Source organism: Triturus cristatus, chromosome 6 (assembly GCF_964204655.1).
Source record: "Triturus cristatus chromosome 6, aTriCri1.1, whole genome shotgun sequence".
Classification (NCBI taxonomy): domain Eukaryota; kingdom Metazoa; phylum Chordata; class Amphibia; order Caudata; family Salamandridae; genus Triturus; species Triturus cristatus.
In genome coordinates, this window is record NC_140589.1 from 823,661,194 (window position 1) to 823,688,524 (window position 27,331).

Genomic DNA, 27,331 nt, shown 5'->3' on the forward strand with positions numbered 1-27,331 from the left:
TAAAGATATTACAGATACAAAATTGGACATACTTATCTGTGTGAAGCCGCATTTAAAAGAGGCAGGTTGTACTGTGGACATGCCTATTAGGGTCAAGCTGTATTCTGTTCTAGAACTATTTTGTTTGTGATGTAATACTTCAAAGTGGCTGTGTGGAGTTTGCATTAAAGAAATAATGCATAATGGTAGCCTTCGGTCTTGTAATAAATCCCAATCTGTGCACAAACTTCTACCTGCATACAGTGGCTGATTTTGAGTGCCCTCTAGAATCCCAATATTTGTGTTAACTTCTGTTACCGCACATATTTGAATGCAGAGTTGCTGGAGTGGGGTTTTCTTTAAAAAATGGTATACCCTCTCCATTTTCATGTTTAGATTAAAATGAATAATTAATTAATAGTAATTGTATTAATTGTTTGCTGTGTGAATTAACTAACATTACTAATATAAGAAATACACGTGCGAATTGCATTTGCATGGCCTAATTAATGACGCAATCTAATTTTCGTATGCATACTAATAATAGACAATCAGAAATTGCATGATTATATATTGCTTTCGTGATGTATTCGTGATGTGTGCTTTATTAATGTGAATATAACCCGCATTAAGTGTTGCTCCTGCTAGATAAATACATACACATATGGGTATTAGTAAGGGGATAACAGATTATTAGTCATTTCTATGTATTAATTACATTTTTATGTTTCTTTGCTTAAGTTGACCATTTGGTGGCCACAAAATGGCCGACATCCCTATTGACGAAAACGACTTCATTTGTGAGCATCTCTGGGTGAAGTGCGCATGCGTCGCCATCAGCTGCAGTGGCCTCTGTACGACCCTAACTCAACTGTGCCACCCAAGGACACCCCGGGCTTTCGGCCAGCTGCTCTGAAAGAAACAATGAAAAGATACTATTGCGTGGATTGGAACTATATCTAAAGACACATTATATGTATGGAAAGAAGTCGAACAATTTTCAACGGACCAACTAGAATCGTTCAAAATATCATTTGTTACACTTTGGAATGTAAATTTTATTATAAAAATGGTAGACTAGAGAGGTTGAAAAGCGAGACCCTTCAGAAGATTTTCGATTTCCTGACGTTATGCTGACGGAGAGGACGGTGACACTGCAGGACAGCTGTTTCCTAAGACTCTGACAGTATGAATTGATGACCAAGATTTTGACTTAGAGGGCGACTTTTAGCCAGAATAGGTAACTATGATGATCTATTTGCTTGATTAAACCAGAGACTCGAATTTCAATTATTTAGATAAAATTTAAGATTCATTACAAGAACTGTGTTGGGTCGTTATTATTTGAGAAAATGTATTTATATAAATGATGTTATAGATTTTGTTATCACTCCAACCTGCAGCTAGTTGATCCATGGCCTATTCATGGGAGGAGTACTAAAGGTGAAGTTTAGATCTTTATGAATATGGATATGTAAGTACTCTCTTCCATTACAGCGAGTGGAACAATCACCTCCTTGAAACAGGTTATTAGAATGATGTATGTTGGTGTTATGGGCCCCACCAGCGAATGTAGTGATTGTGTGTGTGATCTATGATCTGTGACGAAGGGAAAGATTTTGCATTCCGCGCTGCAACAGTTTTTCTTGGTAGCAGAGATATGGTTTACTACGGTTTTGGTTTAGTGGTCATTGCTTGTAAATAGCTTATTGATTATTGATTGGTATTGATTTATGTACTAACACTATATGTTGAGTTACGTTGAGTTATATGTTGTAAGCACGGCTTCTGGGATGTAGGAAGTCGGAAGTTTGTAACAGTTCCGTAGCAGAGCAGAGGTAAGCGCTGGCCTCGGGAAAGACGGAATTGTTGTTGCCCTGTAGGCACACAGGGGAAATGTGTGACAAGTGAAGTTGCACGGCGCATTGTCTGGGTTCGATTCGGCAGCATCGTCGTGTGTTGCAATTAGAAATATTCTCTGTGTGAGAGAAGTGCGTATGATAGCGAAGGTTACCTGTAAAATTTTGTTTTTTAAGTACCAGGAAACCAATTGGCATACCGATAACGCTTATCACTGAAAAGGTAGCAGGTGTTCTCTGAGCTTGTTAGAAGGACAAAGTAGAGGGAAGCGCTGCTTTGTTAACGCGTGTCATAATTCTGTAGTAGGACAGACTGTTCGCTGTTCTCGGGAAAGACAGGATTCTGTGCGTATGTACTACATTTTCTTGTGTGAACGAGTGTGGATGTAAAGGCATTTGGGTTGATTGCGAAACTCTAGGTTTATTTCATAAATGCCAGAGAAACAATTAGCTAATGCTTCCTAGAAGGGTGAAGTAGAGGGATGTGCTACTTTATCAACGGAAGTAACGATTCTGTAGTATGGCAAAGGTAAGCGCTGCTCTCGGGAAAGACGGAATTCTCGTGAGAAAGGTCTATTGCTATTCTTTGGTTAGCGAAGCGGACAATGGAGATGTTTTAGTGTTGTTACTAATAGAATTGTAAAAGTTGCAATAAGAGTTCACAGAGCGGTCTTGTAAAGGAGGGGTAGACAGGAGCAGAGCTGCCGCAGCGGCTGCTGACGTCAAAACGACCGCGCTGGGATTGGACAGTGGGTCAGAAGTGTAAAACTCCCCGGATTGGTGCGTTAGTGTAAAACCGCGCTGGGAATGGAGAAGTACAGGGTGACGTAAACGCTCTTCATTGGTGCGTTAGTGTAAGTCTCGCTGGGATTAGAGGACTGTGAAAGTGACGTAGACGCTCTTGATTGGTGCATTAGCGTGAAGTCGTGCTGTGAGTGGACAGGATAGCGGTACAGTTGTAGAAAGGACTAAACGGTACACGGAAACCGAGAAAATGTATTACCAACCACCTGACAAAGAGAAGAAGTCCTGGTTTGGTAAAGTTAAGAAGTGGTTCAAGAAAGATAAACAGGTCAAAACTAGAGAAGGACAGTTAATTCCTCCACCGAAAACCCCCGCAGCTTTAATGATTGCGAAATATGGATATCATACTTGTATTTGGGTAGATAATTGGGTAAAATATACCAAGGACGATGGAGTCCTGGCATTTCCAGAACATGGTTCCTTTAATTTAGCTGTTTTAAGTAATTTGCGCCAGAAGATGATGTATCTAGAACCAAGACCTAGACCGACGCAGTTTGAGGCATTGACAGAATGGGAAGACGAAGCGCATGAGCGAGAAAAGCAAAGGAATTGCAGAAGTTACAGATATCTGTTTGGCAGGTCATATGGACATGAAACGCATGATGATCGAATGAAAAGATGGAGAAATGCAAGTATGACTGAGGGTATGTTTCCTGTAAGAGCGGTAGGAGAGAATGAAGGAAGAAAATGTGTAGAAAAAAGGAATAATGTGGAATCAAGAGGTTACGGAGCAAATGATTCGGATGATGATGTGTTGGATGATGTGTTTTATAAAAATCCACCACCGTACCGACCAGAACCAGAAATGTTGACACCAAATGCCACAATGAGAGAAATATTACGAATTATCAAGACTGAGACTATGTCACCAGATTTAGAAAAGAGAAACTCCACTAGAGAGGTAGAAAAGAAATCGGAGAATAGAATAGATAGTGAAAATTCAGCGGATTTGGCCAAAACAACTCTAGAATTAACAGAGAAAATAAGAGAATTAACCAAGAATCTAGAAGCTGTAACAGTTCCAGTGACTATAGGTCCTGTAATGCCCATTTTTGAGAAGCAAAAGGATAGTGAACATTGCTTGACGGTACCATACCGGAACAATAAATTGGTTGAGAGTCAAGAACGGAGTCAAATTAAAAATCCATGGGGACCGACAGTAAATATGTTTGAACCACATGTTTCAAATAATCCCTTTATAAATCAGAATTATGCTGAAAGGAGTAGAACGACAGTAGAAACTTTGTTGGAACCCCAGAGAAATCCAGAGCAGAGTAGCGTAGAAAACCCGGTAGGACCATCTGTGGAAGAACTGAGTGAATGGTTAAAAGGGTTACAGAGACAAGACAAAGACTCCCAGTCAATAGATGTGGCTAAATTACAGATGGTATTGGAAGAATTGATTGTGGGAACTATTCCTGTAGAAAAATTTAAATTTTATCAGGATGAGGAGCTGTTATTCCTATGTAAAAAATGTGTGACATGGAGAGCGAGGAATCTGCATGAACGACTAGGAGAAGTTGCGAATGAAATGGGTATAGATATTGATAAGGTAAAAGCCTTACAGAAACCCTATCGAGTTGATTTTACTGAAAAAGATATTGAAAATCTGAACACCACAGGACAGATAGGTCAGATTAAGGACATAATCATTGTATTGAGAAAATGGGGAGATGTGGATAAATGGAGAAGTAAATGGTATAGAAAACGTAATGATGCCTCAGACAGGACAGTTTTGGCATTCCCTGTTAGCGAAAAAGAAAAGGTAGTGACTGAATACCCAATGAGGGAGATCCCAGGAGGAGGATATGTACACGTCCCATGGACAAGACAGGATATATTGTCATTTACGAATGATTTCCCTCGACTACGCGAAAATCTCGTCGAGTGGTACAGGCAGGTAGACAGATTTGTAAAATTGTCAAAAGTGCTGTGGATAGATTTGAATAGTCTGTTCGATATAATAGTACTGGCAGATTTGTGGACAGAGTGTAAGCTGATGATTAACTGGCCAACTCAGGAGTATCCCAGGGATCCTAAGACAGGAGCCCCGGACCCTGAGGTAATGAAAAAGTATGAACAGGTTATGGTATTTTTGAAAAACAAAGTGCCCCCTAAAGAGACAGATTGGGTAAAAATTGATTGAACACATCAGGAAGGAAAGGAATCAGTACATGCATACTATGAGAGACTTATTCAAGCTTTTAAGCAGTTCAGTGGAGATGAGAATCTGAGTGATAAGTATTTGAGTCATTTCGTATACAGATATATATGGTTTACACCCCGAAATTGGTGACATGATAAAACAGCATACAGTTGATTGGCAGAATAAGAAAATAGATGAAGTATTAAGACATGCTAAATATTTCAGTGACGAAATTGAGGCCAAACAGCGAAAACTTAAAGAAAAGGCAATGTGGGCACAAGTAAAGGTAGCTGAAAGGCAGGAAGCTCAGTTGGTTGAACAAGCAAACAACCCAGGAACTAAACCAAGATTTGGCCCAGGAAAAGGGAAAGGTAATATAGAAGAAGCTAAAAAGAAGTTCCCATGCCATAATTGCGATAGGTTAGGGCATTGGAAATCCGAGTGTAAATACCCTCCAAGTAATAATAATAATGAAAATGCATCATTGAATCCGCAGGTGCAGAATGAGGTGAGTGGTCAACGTCAACTGCAGCAACAGCAGCAGGTGGTTACTTCACAGAATCAGGTGCCAAAACCACCCTTCCCGTAGAGCAGAAACACTCAGAAGTATAGTAATGAATCGGGATTCTACAATGAAGAACAGGTAAATAAACCGCCACGCGCTCACGCCGTCTCACAGTATTGGTTGCAACACGATGAGAGTGACTCAGAGGAAAGCTATTGACGGTGCCGAAAAGAAGAAGAAGAGTGCGTACTTGGCGCAACTCTAGAAGTAGACCAGACAGGACCATTTGTAGATGGGAAGGTTAATGATGAAAATATTACTTTCCTAGTGGATACTGGTGCTACTCGATCAACTGTTAGATCAGCTGATCTTAAGAATCTTCCTCTTTCGGATGAAACAATCCAAGTGGTTGGTGTGTCCAACAAACAGATAAAAACGTTTCTGACAGAACCAGTGAAAGTTAGTATAGGGAAATTTACAGAGATGCACTGCTTTGTTGTGTGTGACACCAGTCCAGTGAATTTATTAGGTAGGGACCTGTTGTGCAAAATGAATTGCACTATATTCTGTACTCCAGATGGAATAGCATTTGAAACACCAGATGAGGATGTACTGTATAAAATAACCATAGCGAACAGAGAAAATGAGGTTACTGAGACTTATGCAATATTCAACCCTGATGAATTACCTAAAGAACTAAAACAATCAGTGAAGGCAGAAGTGTGGGATTTTACTGGAGAAGATGTAGGGTTAATGAGAAATGTAGATCCAGTCAAAATAACTGTGAAGGAAGGAATATGCTATCCAAATGTCCCACAGTACAGATTGACACCGGAGATAATTGAAGGGGTTACTCCGATAATTGAGAAAATGATCAAGCAAGGAATCTTAAGAGAAATTATGAGTAGTCCATGTAATTCACCGATAATGGGATTGAAAAAGCCTAATGGGAAATTCAGGATAGTGCAAGATTTGAGAAAGGTAAACAAAATTGTGGTATCATGTTGTCCCATTGTGCCAAACCCATCAGTAATTCTGTACCAGATTCCCCATGATGCGGAATGGTATACAGTAATTGATCTAGGTCATGCTTTCTTTTCTATCCCATTGCACCATAACAGTCAGCCAATTTTTGCATTTCGGTTTGGAGAGCAGATTTTGGCATGGTGCCGAATCCCACAGGGGTATACAGAGAGCCCCTGAATATTCAATCAAGTGTTGAAGAAATCTTTGGAAAGTCTGCAAATGCCTGAAAGTTCAGTACTAGTGCAATATATCGACGACCTTTTGGTGGCGTCGAAAACACGTGAAGCTTGCGAGGTAGACACAATAGCACTACTGAATCATTTGGCAGACGGAGGATTGAAAGTGTCACCAGCAAAATTACAGTATTGTAAGAAAGAAGTACAGTATTTGGGACATAAAATTGAAAAAGGTCTGGGAAAAATAACGATAGACAGAATCAGAATTATAAAAGGAATGAGAGCCCCCATGACCCAAAGACAGGTGAGAATGTTTCTGGGAATGGTGGGATACTGCCGTCAGTGGATTAGCAACTTTTCCCTGATTGCAAAACCCTTGGTACGACTAACAAGGAGTGATGTAAAAGATCCCCTTGAATTGAACAAGGAAGAATTGGCAGCATTCAAACGATTGAAAGAGGGTTTGTGTGAAGCACCAGCACTGGGCATGCCTGACTATGAGAAAGAGTTTGAGTTATATTGCAGTGAGAGGAATGGATGTGCACTCTCTGTGTTGATCCAGAAGCATGGAAGGTTGAGGAGACCAATTGCGTATTTTTCCTCAATGCTTGACCCAGTGGCTTCAGCTTTACCTGAGTGTCTGAAAGCAGTGGCTGCAACATGTCGAAGTTTGGAGCAGAGTGAAGGTATTGTGATGGGGTATCCGTTGAAAGTGTTTGTACCTCATGATGTGGCGATTCTTTTGACAAGGAGTCGTACTCAGTATATGACACATAGTCGGCTGACTAAGTATGAGAAGGTCATATTAGGTGCAACAAATGTGAGGCTTGCGAGATGTGTGAATGTGAATCCTGCAACGTTGTTACCTGATGCTGAGAATGTGGAAGTGAGAGATGAGGCAGATCATGATTGTTTGAATGTGCTAGAGTATTGCACAAAGCCACGACCAGATATAAAAGATGTACCTTTGCCATAGAGTGATTTTGTGTTGTTTGTTGATGGGTCATGTTTGAGAACGGATGAAGGAGTGCTAAGCGCAGCATATGCAGTATGCACGGTTGCAGCAGTAATGGAAGCATCTTATTTGAAAGGAGTGAGGTCAGCTCAAGTAGCTGAACTTGTTGCTTTGACCAAAGCATGTAAAATTGGGAAAAGTGTGAGAGTGACTGTGATAACTGACAGCCAGTATGGCTTCGGGGTCGTCCATGATTTCGGCCAGCTTTGGCTGCAAAGAGGTTTCCTGACCTCAAGTGGAACCCCTATAAAGAATGCAGAAGTGGTTGGAAAGTTGATTGAGGCAATACAGCTGCCTAAACAATTGGCTGTGGTAAAATGTGCTGCCCATAGTCAAGGTAGTGATTACATCACTACTGGAAACAGGTATGCGAATGATATGGCACAGTATTGTGCACGGAACCAGAATTCGGTCAATCGGGCCAAGGAGAGAGAAATGTCTTCTTGCTCAGTAATGTTTACTAACACAGTAGGAACCTGGGAAGAAGTGAGACAATTGCAGGAAGAGTCAGGAGATGAAGCAATGAAACAGTGGATAAAAGCAGGGTGTGCACCAAGAGAGAAGGACCGTGTGTGGGTCTATCGAGATGGAAGACCAGTAATGCCTGATAGCATGATGTCTACCATGGCACGGATGTATCATGGCCAGGGACACATAGGGAGAGACGCCATGATAAGGTCTTTTAAGCAGACCTGGTACAATCCAAAATTCAGACTTGTAGCAGAAAGTCTATGTCAGAGATGCCTGATATGTCAGCAATACAATCCTGGAAGAAAGACAGTGGTGAGTCTAGGAACCATAGGCCGAGAAGGTGGACCTTTCACCAGAATGCAGGTTGACTTCATTGAAATGCCTCCGTGTAACAGACTGAGGTATGTTCTGGTTGTAGTTTGCCTATTCTCCAGGTGGGTGGAAGCATTCCCAACAAGAAGAAATGATGGGATGACAGTGGCAAAGCTACTTTTGAGAGAATTCATCCCCAGGTTTGGGTTCCCAGTGACTCTTGAATCAGACAGAGGAGGGCATTTTCATAATGAGGTTGTAAAATTGATTTGTGAAGCATTGAATGTACAACAGAAACTACATTGTGCCTACCGACCAGAGGCTTCTGGCGTGGTTGAACAGATGAATGGTACAATCAAAAACAGAATTGGGAAAATGTGTTTAGCCACTGGTATGAAATGGCCTGATGTCTTGCCTCTTGTTTTAATGACCATTAGAGCAACACCAGACAGAACCACAGGGTTAAGTCCTCATGAAATAGTCATGGGACGTGCGATGAGGCATGTTTACATTCCAGTCAACAAGCTGATGACAATAACTGATGACATGGTGTTGGAATACTGTAAAGGCCTGGCTGACGCAGGTCATTTTGTGTTTCATCAGGTTGGAGCGGATGCCACCACCCTTGAAAGAAAGCCAGCCCATGATCTGAGCCCAGGAAACTGGGTAAGGATAAAAGTCCACAGAAGAAGAAATTGTTTGGTTCCAAGGTGGGGAAAACCAAGACAAGTCATTCTGACCACAACAACCGCTGTGAAGTGTGCTGGAGTGAAAAACTGGATCCATGCCAGCCATACTTTGAGGATACCGAATCCAGTTGACAGCAAAGGAAAAGAGTACTATGACGAATCAGAGTCAAGTACTGAATCACATAACGAAAAGTCAAAAACACAAGAAAATCCTGAAAGGGGGGAAAAAGAACCTGATCAAATATTGGTCCCCAGAAGTATCTCTCTGAGAAGACGATTGCAGATTTCTGATATCAGTTCAGATTCTGAAGAAGAACAAGGGAGACAAGGTCCCAAAAAAGAACACAGAAAGAAAAAAGGAAAAGACAACGAAGAAGCAGTAAAAGAAATCCGAGAAAAGGAAGTTTCAGATGAAAGACCAAGAGAAATTCCACCCGAAATAATAGATCAAAGTGAAACAGGGACAGGTACAGAGAGAGAGGGACAGATTGCGGAAGACCCCCGAGGAGGTGTAGGGAACTGCAACATCCAGCTAGGTGAAGGGACAAGTAGCCAGCAGGAAGATTGCGTGTCGGAGACCCGAGGAGGGACAGAAGTAGGGAAAGCAGTGGTGGAAAAATAAGTTGTTGAAAAGAAAAAGCAAGTTGAGACAGAATCTGAAGAGAGTGAAAATGAGATACCAGAAGGACGAGTTCTAAGAAAAAGAGCTTGGAGAGAGGAAAAGAATAATAAAGAAAGCAAACAGAAAAGAGTCAAAAAGGACGAAGTGTGGCCAAACAAAATAAAGAGATTGAGATATCGGCTGACACGAGTGAAATCACCAAGAGCAGATCAGGTGAATGAAGTGACAAGCCAAGACAAATCAAAAGAAGAAGAGACTAATCAAGAAGAGGGAAAAAGAACAAGGAAACCCAACCAGAAGTATAAGTCACCAGAATGGACGTACGTGGCACTGCCTGAAACGGAAGAAGAGGCAGATAGTCAAGGAAATCCAGAGGAGGATGTACTGAAAGTGGTTGAAGAAGAGGAAGAAGCAGGAATCCTGAGAGTTATCTTATCCGACATCGGAGAAGAAGTAACAGAAGATCAGGAAATTCTGTATTTGGATGAACAGAAAGAAGTGAAAAACGATGAAATGCCAAACTGAGAAAATCTAGAAAACTACTGATGAAGAAGTAACAATTGGAACAAACGATAGATACTGGTAGAACTAAGTAGGGCCTCAAATGCCTAAGGTTAGAGAACTAGTTGCGAAATAAAAGAGGTAAAGTCAAAAGACACAGTCCAAATTAACAAAGATGGCTAACATAGATAATAGTAAAAGTAGATGTACATTCATGAAGAGATGGTGTAAAATGTGTTGTTGTTGTACAGGATTATTAATGCTTCTATGGAGCATACTTGCTCTATTAATTTCTTTTAAGGTCACTATAGATACACTAGAAGGACACACTGAAAACATTACTGACATAAAGAAGATTCCAAAAGTAGTTCCGACTAGAATAGATAATAATTATTTACATAAAGATAGGTGTATTAATGATTTTTCAAATAATGTGTTTTCAAAGTTATTGTATGAATATGTAAAGACCATGGACGTTAGGGACTGCTACGTATGCATGCAGTTACCTGCATCTGTGTCAGACGGAGTGACTTATCATCACCTTCCAGCAACGTATGGAATAGCATGTAGTATGATAGCAAGCTTATTTTATGAGACAGGTAAATTAGAATATTATTTTTCAGATGTAGATAACATTTTTGCGCAAGTACCTGCTAATAACAAATTAAACAAAGTAAGACCAGCTAAAGTATTAGGTGAATTTTTCTTAGTAACTAAGGAGCTAACATTAGAATATATATTTAAAAATAATTTGACATTCCAGTTTGAAGAATGAAGAAAGACATTCCTAGACATGGTCGAGGAAAGGAGATTGAAAATGCGAAGAAAGGCATCTGAAGGAAAAGGGGAGAAAACAGTCTGGGATGTAGAAATGGAAAAACATATGAAGGGAGAGTCTAATCCAACTTTGGCTCTAGATTGGCCCCAGAAAGGGAAACTGTGTATAAGAAGAAATCAAACGGCGTACGACAATCATTTTGTAGGGAATAGTGAGTGCCATGATACATACCGAATCATAGGTGGATGGGGATTTAAAGGTGGAAGAGATCCAGTTTTCCCTAGACTATATTTTATCTGTGGGAACAGGGCATATTATCGTTTGCCAGACCATTGGTATGGCACATGTTACGTAGGCCTGGTCTTTCCAAAAATGTTTCACATGGACAGAGGTAAAGATGGTGTACATAGGTTAGGTAATCAATTAACACGTAGTAAAAGAGAATCTTGGGCAAAAATTGTAGGTGACATTTTTGGAGCATTGATACCAGCAGTGGGAATATCTCTGAATGCGAACAATATTAGAAGATTATCAACAGTAGAGGATCGCTTGTCAACCAGCACCGCTGGAGGATTTTTATTGGTTAATACTGAAATGGTTGCCATGCGTGCTATGGTAATGCAAAATCGACTTGCCCTTGATATCTTATTGGCAAAAGAGGGTGGAGTCTGTGGAATGCTGAAAGTTCAACATTGTTGCACTTACATTCCAGACGAAAGCAAAGATCTGAAAGTTTACATTAAAAAATTACTGAATTGCATGACGAAATTGTACCACTAGAGGTTGAAGGTGTTTGGGAAAAGATTGGGAAGAAAATTGCTGCTATTAAAAATTTCTTAGTGAAAATAGGTAGTACAGTTATAGGAAAATATTATTTCCATTAACTTGTGTGGTTTTCGTGTTACTAATATTAAGATTAGGATGTATGTGTTGTAAAAACAAGAAAACAAAGAATATAATAAAAAGAGAAAAACTAAAAAGAAAAAGGGATCCAGAAGGAGACTTAACTGAGATAACTTTAGAAGAGTGGAAAGAAAGTTTGTATAAAAAGGCAAAAAGAGATGAAGAAGAAATTGAACTATAATTAAGAGCAAGAATACATTTCAATTTTCTGTAAAAGGGTGAATAAATTTAGTGTTGTAGTTGTGATAAAAATACCAAAGGGGGGATTGCTGGAGTGGGGTTTTCTTTAAAAAATTGTATACCCTCTCCATTTTCATGTTTAGATTAAAATGAATAATTAATTAATAGTAATTGTATTAATTGTTTGCTGTGTGAATTGACCAACATTACTAATATAAGAAATACACGTGGGAATTGCATTTGCATGGCCTAATTAATGACGCAAACTAATTTTCGTATGCATACTAATAATAGACAATCATAAATTGCATGATTATATATTGCTTTCGTGATGTATTTGTGATGTGTGCTTTATTAATGTGAATATAACCCGCATTAAGTGTTGCTCCTGCTAGATAAATACATACACATATGGGTATTAGTAAGGGGATAACAGATTATTAGTCATTTCTATGTATTAATTACATTTTTATGTTTCTTTGCTTAAGTTGACCATTTGGTGGCCAAAAAATAGCCGACATCCCTATTGACAAAAACAACTTCATTTGTGAGCATCTCTGGGTGAAGTGCGCAAGCGTCGCCATCAGCTGCAGTGGCCTCTGTATGACCCTAACTCAACTGTGCCACCCAAGGACACCCCGGGCTTTCGGCCAGCTGCTCTGAAAGAAACAATGAAAAGATACTATTGCGTGGATTGGAACTATATTTAAAGACACATTATATGTATGGGAAAGAAGTCGAACAATTTTCAACGGACCAATTAGAATCGTTCAAAATATCATTTGTTACACTTTGGAATGTAAATTTTATTATAAAAATGGTAGACTAGAGAGGTTGAAAAGCGAGACCCTTCAGAAGATTTTCAATTTCCTGACGTTATGTTGACGGAGACGACGGTGACACTGTAGGACAGCTGTTTCCTAAGACTCTGACAGTATGAACTGATGACCAAGATTTTGACTTAGAGGGCGACTTTTAGCCAGAATAGGTAACTATGATGATCTATTTGCTTGATTAAACCAGAGACTCGAATTTCAATTATTTAGATAAAATTTAAGATTCATTACAAGAACTGTGTTGGGTAGTTATTATTTGAGAAAATGTATTTATATAAATGATGTTATAGATTTTGTTATCACTCCAACCTGCAGCTAGTTGATCCATGGCCTATTCATGGGAGGAGTACTAAAGGTGAAGTTTAGATCTTTATGAATAGGGATATGTAAGTACTCTCTTCCATTACAGCGAGTGGAGCAATCACCTCCTTGAAACAGGTTATTAGAAGGATGTATGTTGGTGTTATGGGCCCCACCAGCGAATGTAGTGATTGTGTGTGTGTGAGCTATGATCTGCGACGAAGGGAGGGATTTTGCATTCCGCGCTGCAGCAGAGTCATGTGGTCTATCATGCCTGGGGAATTTGTGAGCGCATTATAATTGCATCCCTGTAATATACCTTTGTTAATTCCAGCAGATCAAACCTGCTGAAATTACAGTGAGACAAGCTGAAAGCTATTCCTCATTTGGATGGGTGACTCATCATGGGTGGTATTTATCACACCTGGTTAATTTCATACCCTGGGGTATTATGTTTTTTACCTAGTGTGATCAGAGGTTAAGGTGGGTGGGATCTGAGGAGCATAATGTGAAAAATGTGTTGTCTGTAATGGCAGTGCGCTACCACACCATGCATACTCCACACAACACTCCACTCTACAACATTCTACTCAACTATAAGCCCCTCAATTCTACACCACATCAATCTATCCCACTCCACTCCAATCTACCCCAATTTACTCCACTCCAATCGTTCCCACTCCACTGCACCCCAATCTACCTCACTGCCCTCCAATCTACCAGTCTACCCCACTCCAATCTACCCCGCTTCAAACCATCCCACTCCAATACACCCCACTCCAATCTGTCCCAACCTGATCTACCCCAATGCACCGCACTCCAATCTACCCTAGCCCACCTCACTCCACTCAAATACACCCCAATGCATCGTACTCCAGTCTACCCCCTTCAGTCTACCCCACTCCATCCCACTCCACTCAAATATACTGCACTCAACACCACTTCCATCTACCCCAATGCAATCTAGCAGACTCCTCTCTACCCCAATCTACTGCACTCTACCCAAATCTACCCCACTCAAATCTACTACACTCCACGTTACCCCAACCTACCCCACTCCACTCACTTTTAGCCATGCTGAACAGCAGCCACACTGTTGTACAACATGCAATACATTTAATGGGAGCATACTGTTATATCCTGAGTTTTACTTAATTGTAATTAGCCTAGGTCTTCCTAGCTGTTCAGCCAGAGTGAGAGATGGTAACGGAATGTTGGTGTGACTGTGATGAATGGAATGCCTGGGTGCCTGTGTGGGTGAGTGATGACAGTTGGAGATGGGCTGAGCAGCTAGGCAGGCTGCTCCTGGTGGGCTGTTACATGGGCCGTGATATGAGCTGGTACATGGCTAAACCTAGACTGATGCTACCTGGAACTGGAACTAATAAAGAAGGCTTTGAAACCTACATCATGGCTACCAGTGTATACTTCATGTAAGATCACAACATATTAATTTTGGCGACGAGCGGACTTGAACCCAAGCGTACTCAAGGACTGAACAGATCTACAGAGAAACTGTGAGAAACCAGCGCAACTACAAAGAAAAAAAAAGAAAGAAAAATACATGAAACAGTATGGAGTATGGATTAAAAGGCAAGCCGGCCCCACCAGTGTCCAGTCATCGGACGGCCCCAACCTGTGACCTGCCTGATCCTACTCCATGGACTTGACCAAAGGTATGGTCTGTATGTTAGGGTGTGAAATGACTGCTTGTCACCCTACCACTTCCTTTTAAATCTGCCATATGGATGTATCCAGTGGCTGTTCAAGATGTGAGTTGTGGTCCAACTCAGTGAAGTAAAGGAAATGTGGCTGCACGGATTAGAGTTATGGACTAATACTGTGAAGTAAATTTCACAGGTGCCACACAGGAGCGGTGTGGTTCTTCTGAGATTGCTGTTTTAATTGGCACATAGGAAGTTCTACTTTTGTCAGTGAACTCTGTGGTAGTAATGTGCCTGGGATCTGTGCACATCAGACTATTATTATGTTATGACCCCATGAAATCCACAAGCGCTGTGAAAGAGGTGGTTATCTAGTGGAGGATTAACAATTGTTAATTCCTTGCCTGCTGACAAGTTTGTTTTTCTTCGAGTGGTCATGAGGATATGCCAGCAAAAGGATTGGTCTTTACAACTGCCTAAGTGATGTTTTTAACATTTATTTTGACCGTGTTGACTGAGCTGCATGTACTCCTCTATCGGTAACTTGGCAGCAAGGTCTGCGACAAAAGCGTTTAGTGTCTTTGGCACGATACGAGGTCAAGTGCCAGTTTAACTGCATTGATGTTGTTTGAAAGTGAAGCGCGTGATCCTTTCAGCGCGCGCACTCCTACCTGCATGGTGACTCTGATCTTCAGTCATCAGGCTCTTCACGAAGTACTGTCCCTCGTGGGATCCACTATGACGTTTGCTTCTTTGCCGCACCACATCTTCTTTGAAGTGCACAGAGGTAACGTGAGCCACCCGGCAGCGACGTACAAAGCGTGCCGCCATCTTGTGGTTGGCAGCACCTTACTATTCTTGTGGATCCTGTTTCTGCCAACCACGCTGCGGCGGTAAAGGTCTCTTCACAGTTTGAATGATGCAATTCATCGTCGATGCGTCTACAATTTAGAAGAGGCTTGAAGTTGTAGTGCGGGAGATTTCATTTAAGAAGACAGAGTACCATTAATGGAGGAGCTGTCGTCGAGGGATGTCTCTGGTGAGGTGCTCCTTTTCATGAATGTCGGAGCAAAGCTTACTGTGCACTAGCATGTTGTCTTGCTAATGCCACCATGTTTCACTCCAGAGCCAGATATGGGTTAACACATACTGTCGAGGAACAACGGTGACTTTTAGTGCGAGCTTGTGGAGTCACCATGGAATATTATGCACTGTGATGTTCCTTGTTCTGTCTATTGTTAGGTGGGGCATATTGTCGCGTTGCCATAACAAAAAGTTTATATGGGTAGATAAACATGAATAAGTAATGGCACGCAGTTATCCTCTTTAGTGGGATTTATGTTCAGATAACACAGGTTTTTGGTATACTGTTATTCTTTTAAGAATACTGCATGATTTGGTCAATGGTATCTCCCACAGGTCACTAGTGTTCTACACTAAATGTAATATTTACAGTAATTTTATGTCGTGATTCCACTGTTTTATACTGTTGTTAGATGGGACGTTTTAGTCTCATGGTGGGTTGTCATCACAGTTTATCCCTTAGGAATAAGGGTGAGGTTGGGTTTTAGTCCCAGTTAGTGTCCTCTACATGGGGGTAGGTATATGGTTTATCTTCCTTATTCTAGTGGGTGTTATTCCTGATGTATGTACAAGGGTACATTGTTTGTGTATGCCACAGTTTCTCTTATGTGAGGGTGGTTATGGTCTTGGTGGGTGGTTTCCCACTTCTTTGTGTTGTGCGTAAGTCGTCCTGCGCTTCACGTGTTGTTCTGTGTAAGTCGCCCTGCGCTTCAGATGTTGTATGTGTGTAAGTCGCCCTGCGCGTCACATGTTGTCCTGTGTAAGTCGCCCTGCGCTCCAGATGTTGTTGTATGTGTGTAAGTCGCCCTGCGCGTCACATGTTGTTCTGTGTAAGTCGCCCTGCGCTTCAGATGTTGTTGTGTGTGTTAGTCGCCTTGTGCATCACGTGTTGTCCTGTGTAAGTCGCCCTGCGCTTCAGTTGTGGTCGTGTGTAAGTCGCCCTGCGCCTCACTGTGTGTATCCTCTATGTGGTCCATATTGTGGTACACGTGTATGTGTAGTGTTGGTTCACCCTTGTTGTCTGTTTCTGGCCTCGGGTGTTTGTCGTCAGGTGTGTTCACCTTTCACTACATGTATTTCAAATGTTCAGGGGGAAGGATGGGGTTACTGCTAGTTTACTGCTAGTTTGACAGTTTAAGTCTTCCCCAAAGTACGCAGAGTTAGTCTGCGTTGTTATATGGTGTAATAATCTTCATGAGGGAGGATGGGTAATGTTGATGCATGTTATATTATGATATGTCGCTTTTTCCTATCTTCTCTTTGATTTGCTTTGTTCTTTCTTTAGTGATGTTTTACTTTTGGTTGCATCCTTGAGTTATGGACATTACGGTTTATTTTGTGTATAGTTCTTTGCTGTAGTAGTGTAAACTTTGTTTTCATTTTTAAAAGGAAAGGGATAATGTTATATCCTGAGTTTTACTTAATTGTAATTAGCCTAGGTCTTCCTAGCTGTTCAGCCAGAGTGAGAGATGGTAACGGAATGTTGGTGTGACTGTGATGAATGGAATGCCTGGGTGCCTGTGTGGGTGAGTGATGACAGTTGGAGATGGGCTGAGCAGCTAGGCAGGCTGCTCCTGGTGGGCTGTTACATGGGCCGTGATATGAGCTGGTACATGGCTAAACCTAGACTGATGCTACCTGGAACTGGAACTAATAAAGAAGGCTTTGAAACCTACATCATGGTTACCAGTGTATACTTCATGTAAGATCACAACACATACCAGCACTTCTCAGGAGCAAACCGGTACATAGAAGAGTGAGTACCTGCACTTGTATATTTCCATTGAATGCACTGTGTATAGGTGAGACCTACTGGATTTGCCAATGCTTGTTACATTCAGCGATGTATCAGAGGACATGGGGTCCCAGATGGGCAGACTTTGGAACTGGGGAACCAGGTTAGAATCTCGGTGTCGGGTCAATAGCCTGTGATTCTGAGCAACTGGTGCTAATGTAAAGCGCTCCAATGTTTTCGGGTCGAGTTCACGCTATATAAAACAAACTGAAAAAAACCCTAAAAATCAAGCTGTCAGAAGACTACACGAAAGATGTATAATATGGGGTGGTCTCTATGGTTGAGAATGATTATGAAACTGATCCCTTGGGATACCGTAGGAGTTCCTGGCTAACAGACTTCTCCCACTGCCACTCCTGAGGGAATATACGACAGAGTGGGAACAGCGCACTCTCACAGTATTTCCATATTTGTAGGTTCCCTCTCCTCGCACGGCGAAGCTTTAACGAGGCTACTTACCGCCAGTACCAGTACACCAGAGGCGGGGTGTCAGCGACGGACAGTCTAGACTGGCAGCGGCTGTAAGGCGGCGAATGTGTTCCGACAGTTTTGAGTGCGGGGAATCCTGCTCTACGCACTAGTCACACCAGGACACCTGTCACCACTGCTTTCGTTTCCCTGCAATCAGCTGATGTCCAGAAGTAAAGCGTGTGACGGACAGAGAGAGAAAAAGCCTGCGGAGCACAACTCGTGCGTCCCCACCCCAGCAGACTGCCATTCACTAACGGTGGCAGACGTTTGAACAGCGTAATGTAACATCTACTTACGTAATTTTATCCGTTGTTATTTTCAGAACTTTTTTTTCCAATCTTTTGCATTGCCACTTCACAACATTAAAATTGACAACTCTTTTACGGTTATTTTGTATTTGTGCAAGTCTTTCATCAACGTTAACGTATCTTTAACAAACGTACATTTTGGAATCACGCATCGCACTCCTAACAGCTGCAATTCAAGATGGCCATTAGAAGAACAACTACAAATGCGACTCAGTTATCACGTGACGGCTACGTCATTTCGACTTCCTGGATGTGTGCGGGATGACAGAGTGCAGCACTGGACCAAATTGGCAAAGCTTGTTGTGCAACCGCTAAATAAACGCATTGGCTGCATAGTGTAGAGCTGGAGAGTGGCTGGTGATGTAGCTGGCAGGACGTCTCAGCAGTTTAGAAGGCCCAGAAATGGTCTCTGGTGGCTAGTAGAATGCGTTTATGGGGTACCAGGTTTCTGAGTGCTGGCAAAGGGACTTTAAGGATGCTCGAGGGCAGAAGCGGACTCGATTGCCTCAGCTGGCAGGATGCTTTTTGCGGAACTATGTACATGCATCATGATCCTTAGAGGTATCTGTGAGTGATAGGGTTTACCTTAAAATAGAGGGAAGAGCTGCAGTAGCAGTGTAGCGGGGATGGACAGTGCCGGGTTTGAGGCATTTGCTACTAACGAGAAGTGTGATCAGCAGTGTTGCAAATAGAAACAAGCATTGGTAAATGCAAAAGGTTTCGCCTTGCTTAAAATAGAGGGAAGAGCTGCAGACTGCAGTAGCAGTGTAGGGGGAATGGACAGTTGTGGTTTTGAGGCATTTGGCATTAACGAGAAGTGTGATCAGCAGTGCTGCAAATGGAAACAAGCATTGGTAAATGCATTAGGTTTCGCCTATGTGATTGATACTCATGTTTGGTTAAGTTTTAGCTTGCTGAGCAGTTGTGTGATGTAAGTTACTGAAACTCCATAAAAGTGTCATGACTTGTTTATCGAGGAAGCCAATATATTGTGCAGTAACTGGTGGTAATATAATGCAGGAAGATTAGGTAAAGGACGGAGGAAAAGGAAACAAAAACATGTAGCAGCTCGCCTCACCTCTGCTCTTTGCCCCTGAGAAGAACAGTGTGAGAAGATCAGAAAGTTATTGATAACTGCAGGACAAATATTGAGAAACATTGAAAAAAGCCAAAATGCTGGCAATCAACACCAGACCCACTGGCTTTGCCAATCCTTGTTAAGCATGAGGCTGGAATAGGTATGGCTACTGCTGTTAAGCTGTATAGAATGTGTGGTAGAATGCTAGAAACTTCAGTTCAGTACATCCAATTAACCTTAGTTCAAATACTTCAGCAACTTGATATAAGTTTCCTACTCTCCATCCCTGCAACAAAGTTTGTCCCAAATTTCTGGTCACACCTCTGGAGAATGCTTATTCAAAGACTTCCATGGAAGATTTCTTTTTACAGAATTTAGTAATAGACACATTCACGGTATATATATATATATCCGTAAAGGATATCGACCGCCGGACCCCCCACAACCCAGAAGAAGCCGGAAAACCTGAAGAAATTCAGTAAACGCCGAGTCGGAGGACCCGGGGATTACAGAAGATTGCAGGTAGGCACACAAGTGGGTATTGTGGGGTGAGGAGGCGTACAACTCTTCAGACAACGCAGCTACACTTAACTCTGCATTAACTGAAGTCTAGATAACACGGATAATTTCCTTAATGTCGGCCGACGTGGCTAGAGCACGGGAGGCGGCAGCAACAGAGATGTTCTCTGATACCCTCCCATCTACAAGCAATGTAACGGAGCCTATACCGGATAAAATAAATATGAATAATTCAGTAAGGGACTTATTTAGAAAACTTGAGAAAAAAATGAAATCTGAAATGAGCAAATGGTGGGAGTCTAAGTCGCTACAAGGGTACATTGAAGTGAACAGGATTCCTAGAGGATTACGTATATTAATGGCACCGAGTTACGACGAACCTAACCCTGAATTAATGAAAGAATGGGCGGAATGCAACCTAGAATCTTCTAGCAAACTGACTCTTATTCTAATCAAATACGCGGACATTGACAGAGCTAAGCTCCTGAGTGAAATAGATGAAATAAATGAAGAGTTGGAAAAAAATGAACAAAAAGAGGAACAAAACAAATTAAGGAATGAAATGATGACTCGTCTACAAAAAGAGGAGGAAAAAATCAAAATCAGAAAAGCATTTAAATTCCAGAGAGATAGAACAGATTATGAGTTGGGTCAAATCTTTACTTTTGCCAAACGCTATGATGCACTGAGAAGGTCCAAATTCTCCAATGTGGATATAGTACCAACAATGTCTAAACACAACGAGGGCCAATATAATCCAAGGATAAATACCCCCCAATCAGAAGTTAGCTCAGGGGGAAGCAGCGAATCCGAATCTGAGATGCGCAACCTCACAACGGTAGGCCCTAAATCCAAGCCATCCCCAGGAGAGGAACTTAATTTTTTATGCCAGGAACGCAGACAAACACTGCGTCCAAGACCTCCAACAAATCAAGCATCTCCAACTACAAACGGCGGCAGAGGCGCAAAGCCAGCAATAAACGAGCAAAAACCTATGAGAAAGAGAGGACGGGGATACTGGAGAAACAAACAATAATGGACGAACAGGTAGAAAACACCATCATCAATCTGTCCAACGTTGTGTTGACGAAACAAGAATTGGTCTTTCTTATGCGCCACAAAATAACTTCGATTATGCAGCAACTAGACTGGATCTATACAAAGGGGTGCGAAAGTTGAAATTGAAAAAGCATTTTCTTGTCAATACACTCAATCGAGCCACCAACAAACAAGCTCCCACAACTGATATCAGACAAGGGGCAACGATGTTGACACAATCTGACGCACCCCTGTTACATATTTTGGAAGATCTAAACAACGAAAGCAATCATACAAATGAAACGTTGGAAGTGAGTCCATTCAAACCTAAATCCTCCTTCAATCCAATAATGATTCGTGATTCCATCGATATTTTTCATGAAGCAGCAACCACACAAATCAAGGAGCTGCATAAGAAGACACAATCCAAAACAAGACATTATAACAAAGTTAATCAGCAATATCGATTATTAACATCCAAATTGCAGAAAAACAAGGAAATTGTAATCCGCAACAGTGATAAGGGCGGCAACATTGTAATATGGCCAATAACCTTAAATAATAAAGAAGCGTACAAACAACTCAATGATCGTGATTGCTACACAAGGATTACCACTGGCAATATGAAAATTACGCACAAGGAATTCCATCTCAAGCTCATTAAATGGAACAACGCAAAACTGATTAGTAATGATGAACTCAAATTTTTAAAACATGACAATCCCACGACACCGACCATCTATTTCATCCCAAAAATTCACAAGAACTATAACGAACCTCCTGGAAGACCAATAATCAGTGCTAAAAATAGTTTGATGGAACACACAACAAGATATATTGACTATTATTTACAGGAGTATGTACAGAATTTACCTTCCTATGTAAAGGACACCAGCGACTTTCTTAGGAAAATCTCGAATTTTGAGTGGCAGGAAGATTACTTACTGATGGCATTGGATGTAACCTCTCTATACACCAGTATTAAACATACGGATGGTTTAACAGCAATACAACATTATCTTGCACAGAGATCCACACAACATCTAGAACACAGTAAAATGCTGGTAGAAATGATCGAATTCTGTTTGCATAACAACACCTTCATGTTCAATAGCCAGTTATATCAGCAAACCAGAGGGGTAGCTATGGGGGCCAGCTTTTCACCAAGCTATGCATGTCTGCATATGGGCAGATGGGAGGAGCTGGTCCTCAAAAAGAAATTTGGTGATAATGTCATGAACAATGTCAAAATTTGGCTCAGATACATTGATGATCTGTTTGTAGTTTGGCACGGTACTTTACAACAAGCAAATGAGTTTATTCAGAATATCAATGTCAACAACATGAATTTACATTTCACCGCCACAGTCAGTCATTCCCAGATTGAATTTCTAGATACCCAAGTCTACATAAGCAATAATAAAATTGAAACCCGACTCTATAGAAAAAAGACAGCGGGTAACTCTACCCTTCATGCATCCAGTGCGCATCCCAAACACCTTATCAACAGTATCCCCGACGGGGAAATGTTGCGCATAAGGCGCATATGCAGTAATGATCAGGACCTGAAGGTGGCACAGGATGAAAGTAAGAGTCGCTTTATGCAACGTGGGTACAAGACTAGTGTTATTAACAATGCTATCAATAAGTCCATGTCCTGGAGCAGGGAGGAAGCTATCAAGGATAAGAGAGTGGACAAGAAATCTCATGACAAAGTTAGGAAAGCCAACCCTGATAATATGACCCAGGACAATACTGTAAGTACTAATCTGAAAGAGGAATTCCGACTGATCATTCAATATAGCCAACAACATAAAAGTCTAAATAGAATCATTCAGCGAAATTGGCCATTGGCACTCAGTGACCCGGTGATAGGACCCCTGCTACCGCAGAGAGTGTCCATCACTTACAGTAAGGCGCCCTCAATGAGAGACACACTAGTCCACACAAGTCCTGAGGTGATTAACAATAGCAGCTGGATACAATCAGTTAAAGGATTTTTTAGATGTAAAACGTGCAAGGCATGCATTCAGGGAGTTAATACCAACACATACAAAACCCCTTTCAGTGAATACAACTATACTATTTCTAAATTCTTAACATGTAAGACAGAATACGCTGTTTATGTTCTCTCATGCCCTTGTAATTTACGGTACATAGGCAGCACTAAATTACCTGTCTTCAAACGTATCCTTCAGCATCTAAGAGCTATCACGAATCAGGACAACACGTACCCTGTTGCACGGCACTTTAGGGAACAACACAAATCTGACAACCATTTCCTTAAATATTATGTCATAGATGCAATCCCACCAAGCAGAAGAGGAGGTGACCGTGAAAACAAATTAAGGAAACTTGAAACACGGTACATCCTACAACTAGACACTAAGCACCCTGCAGGTCTTAATGCCACGGAGGACTTGTACACATGTTTAATCTGATACAACAAGCTTGCATGTCTCAAAAGATAGTGGATGTCAATTATACGCAATCTCAGTTCACCAATACCTATTACAATTCTTTTTAATTTTTAAATCAATTGGTCACATTACCTTTAATCAACAGATCCTCTTATGTCTTTTAAAAATATGATATTTTATTATTCAGTTATTTTATAAGGTGTTTTTATCAACATCTCATAATTTAAAGTTTTATTGTATTTAATATGGTTAGTACATATATGGTTTTAGTGGTACCTATCTGGATGAGATACTATATAGATAGGTCGATAGATATATTTTTAAGGTTAAATCACCTTTTAATTTATTTATTGGCATTTTTTGCACATACTAAAATGCACTGACACGTATGCACTTTACAGGTGCGGTCGGTCTACTTTGAATGGGTTTAGATGAACCTGGCATTAGATCTAGGAATCTACCCATCAACAATACAAGACAGAGGATTTGCATAAAAGATAGGACCGTGATTTAAAACTATTTTATTGTAAATGATCAATGTTATTATAACAATATTACAGGTCCAGGTATTTCACAAGCGTATTCTTATGATCATTTGAACGAAAAAGAAATAACTTTAGGCATTGCCTGAATCCCGCCATATATACAGTGGTCACATTAGCTCTTGAAACAGTATGAATAAGTCCAAAGAGACTATATATTATCTATAAGAACTCATATAATCTATTTAAATGGCCCTATGAACTACGGAAACCCGGTTTATTTATTAGGCTGCATTTGTACACATATTGCACATTACACTTTGCACTTTTACAGAAACAATAACTATATGTTTTTTATTGTTTTTGCTTTTAATCAATGTACCACGAAGAATGCAACAGAGCACTTTAATAAAATCTCTGGTCTTCAGACTTAGACAAGCATTGGCAAATAGAAGACATTATGAACTAAATGACGGTATTTTACCGAGATGTACAGAACTGTATAGATATGACCAAGTGAAAACAAACGCAAGTAAAATGGTATCAATGTGCACCTTTGATAAGTAAAATTGCATCAAATGTTTAAATATTATTTAGACACTATATGGAGTTCGCACAATGTAAATAAGGTCAAGCTTTTGTCTATGTTCATTGGAAATTAACACGTCATGTCTGTCACGTGGTCATTAGCACATTTGTACTTTCACTTTAAAAGGGAGTTACCTCCATTATGCCACTGTCATGTGATCAAGGCTCAGGTGAGCCGAAACGCGTAATGGAGACAAAGGAATAAAGGAATAACTTTGCACAAATTTCTGGGTCTGTGTCCATCCTTCGGGAGAGCCGTTTGGTGAAAGTCAGCGGAGGAATATTCGTAATATATATATATATATATATATATATATCCAAACAAAGATCTCCCTTTTACCGGGGGCCCCCAACCCTGCAGGGCGGCCTCTGCTCTCAGGAACGGAGAATCCTGTTACTGCATGTCCATACGAAAAATATATATATATATATATATTATCTACTGGCGTTCGCCAGTAGATAGTTATAGTTAGGACCGTGTTTCCATAGGAAATCTCAAAATTCTATTTTGAATAACTTTGGCGCCGGTTGACGAATCCTCGCGAAATTTTGAAAACTAATGGGGCGCTCCGTTCAGCTCCTACCCTGAAAGTCTCGGGGTGATTCGTCAAGCGGGGGCCGAGAAAAAAGGGGGGTCCCAAAACGCGTTTTCCCCATGCATTTTTCCATAGGACCTTTAGACACAGCTACAGCCCGAACGGCTGAACAGAATTACTTGAAATTTGGCAGAGAGGTAGTCATAAGGTCAAGGAAGTGCCTTTTGCAGGTCTGGTGTAAATCTGTTCAGTATTTCCTGAGAAAATAGCATTTAAAAGCATATCAATATCTATACGCACCCTAACGTGCGCGAGCGTAATTCTGATTGGTGGTTACATGTTAGTCAACGTTCGAATCGGTCGAAATCAGGAAGTGTCGGCCGCCATTTTGTTTGTTTTCAGTGCGAGAGTGAAAAAGGAAGGTGGCGAACGTGAAAAGGGGGCAGGGTAGAGAGTTCCTGACCCCCTAGACTTTGTCAGGGGGTCCCTGAAGGACCCCGAAGGCAGAATTATTTTTTTTTTTTTTAAATCGCGGGGGTGCGGTGAAAACCCCCCAAAAAAATATATATATATATTTTTTTTTATAAAAAAAAATAACAATACATCAATAAATTAGCATTTAAAAAACCGTACAAATTCACTGAAAAAACCATAGGTTTCACACACGTTATAGTTAGGAATTAGCATTTAAAAAACCTTGCAAATTCACTTAAAAAACCATAGGTTTCACACATGTTATAGTTAGGTGGACATTTCACTCGTGAAAAACCATTGAAATTCCCCCGTTATAGTTAGTGCAGGCAACTATAACTCACGCGACCGCAATCCTCTGCTGATACGTCAGATATTACATCACTGATGACATATGTGTCTTTCTGAAAAATAAATATTTGTAATATATGTATAGCTAAAGATTAATGGAAGAAGACATGGGTAAATAAGTGTCTAAATACAGTGAAGTAATATCTGACGTCATCAGCAGAGGATTGCGGTTGCGTGAGTTATAGTTGCCTGCACTAACTATAACGGGGGAATTTCAATGGTTTTTCACGAGTGAAATGTCCACCTAACTATAACATGTGTGAAACCTATGGTTTTTTAAGTGAATTTGCAAGGTTTTTTAAATGCTAATTCCTAACTAGAACGTGTGTGAAACCTACGGTTTTTTCAGTGAACATATATATATATATATATATATATATATATATATATATTACCTACTGGCGGTCGCCAGTAGGTAGTTATAGTTAGGACCCCTTTTCCATAGGAAAACCTCAACATTCTATTTTGAATAACTTTGGCGCCGGTCGATGAATCCTCGCGAATTTCTCAAAATAGGTGGGGCGCTACGCTCCGCTCCTACCCTGAAAGTCTCGGGGGGATTCGTCAAGCGGGGGCTGAGATAAAAGGGGGGTCCCAAAACGCGTTTTTCCCATGCATTTTTCCATAGGACCTTTAGAACGAGCTACAGCCCGAACGGCTGAACAGAATTACTAGAAATTTGGCAGAGAGGTAGTCCCTAGGTCAAGGAAGTGCCTTTTGTAGGTTTGGTGTAAATCTGTTCAGTAGATTCTGAGAAAATAGCCTTTAAATCAATATATATATCTGAGCCCGCTTACGGTACGCTTACCGTACGCTTACCGTAAGCGTACGGTGGCGTGCGCGAGCGCGATTCTGATTGGCTCTTAGATCTTAGTAAACATTCGAATCGGCCGAAACCAGGAAGCGGCGTCCGCCATTTTGTCTCTCGCACTGAGTGTTATTTATCAAACATGATGGCCAAAAACATGTTACGGGGCTGTTTTGACAACTCCCTCCCACATAATCATGTTGAGGGAGTCCCCAAACATCCCCCAAGAGCAAAAACGGTTTTATTTTTTTTTCGGCAATTTCGCCGAGTACGCTTACCGTACGCTTACCGTAAGCGTACGGTAAAAAAAAAAAAAAAAAAAAACACTATCCACACTTACCCCACCCCCTGTGCTTTTGGTGGCCGCAGGCCACCAAATGCGCAGGGCTTATTAATTGCGAAAAAAAACTTAATTTTGGCAACATGAAATTATAAAATCGAAATAAAAAAAACACTATCCACATTGACCCCACCCCCTGTGCTTTTGGTGGCCGAAGGCCACCAAATGTACAGGGCTTATTAAAGTTGATAAAAACCGTGCACGGAACGAGCTGCGTTAAGTGGGCGCGCACGCCTCGAATGGCGTAAAGTAACTTAGCATTTAAAAAACCGTACAA

At 41.0% G+C, this 27,331-nt stretch overlaps 1 protein-coding gene across 1 annotated transcript in view; it reads right to left on the reverse strand.

Moving 5' to 3' along the window:
- Positions 1-18,373, reverse strand: part of LGALS8 (galectin 8) — a 346,545-nt gene extending 328,172 nt beyond the window's left edge. Inside the window, exon 1 of the mRNA XM_085611427.1 lies at positions 18,104-18,373. The gene's annotated coding sequence lies outside the window, so the exon portion shown is untranslated. The remainder of the gene's footprint in view (positions 1-18,103) is intronic.
- Positions 18,374-27,331: the final 8,958 nt, after the last annotated feature.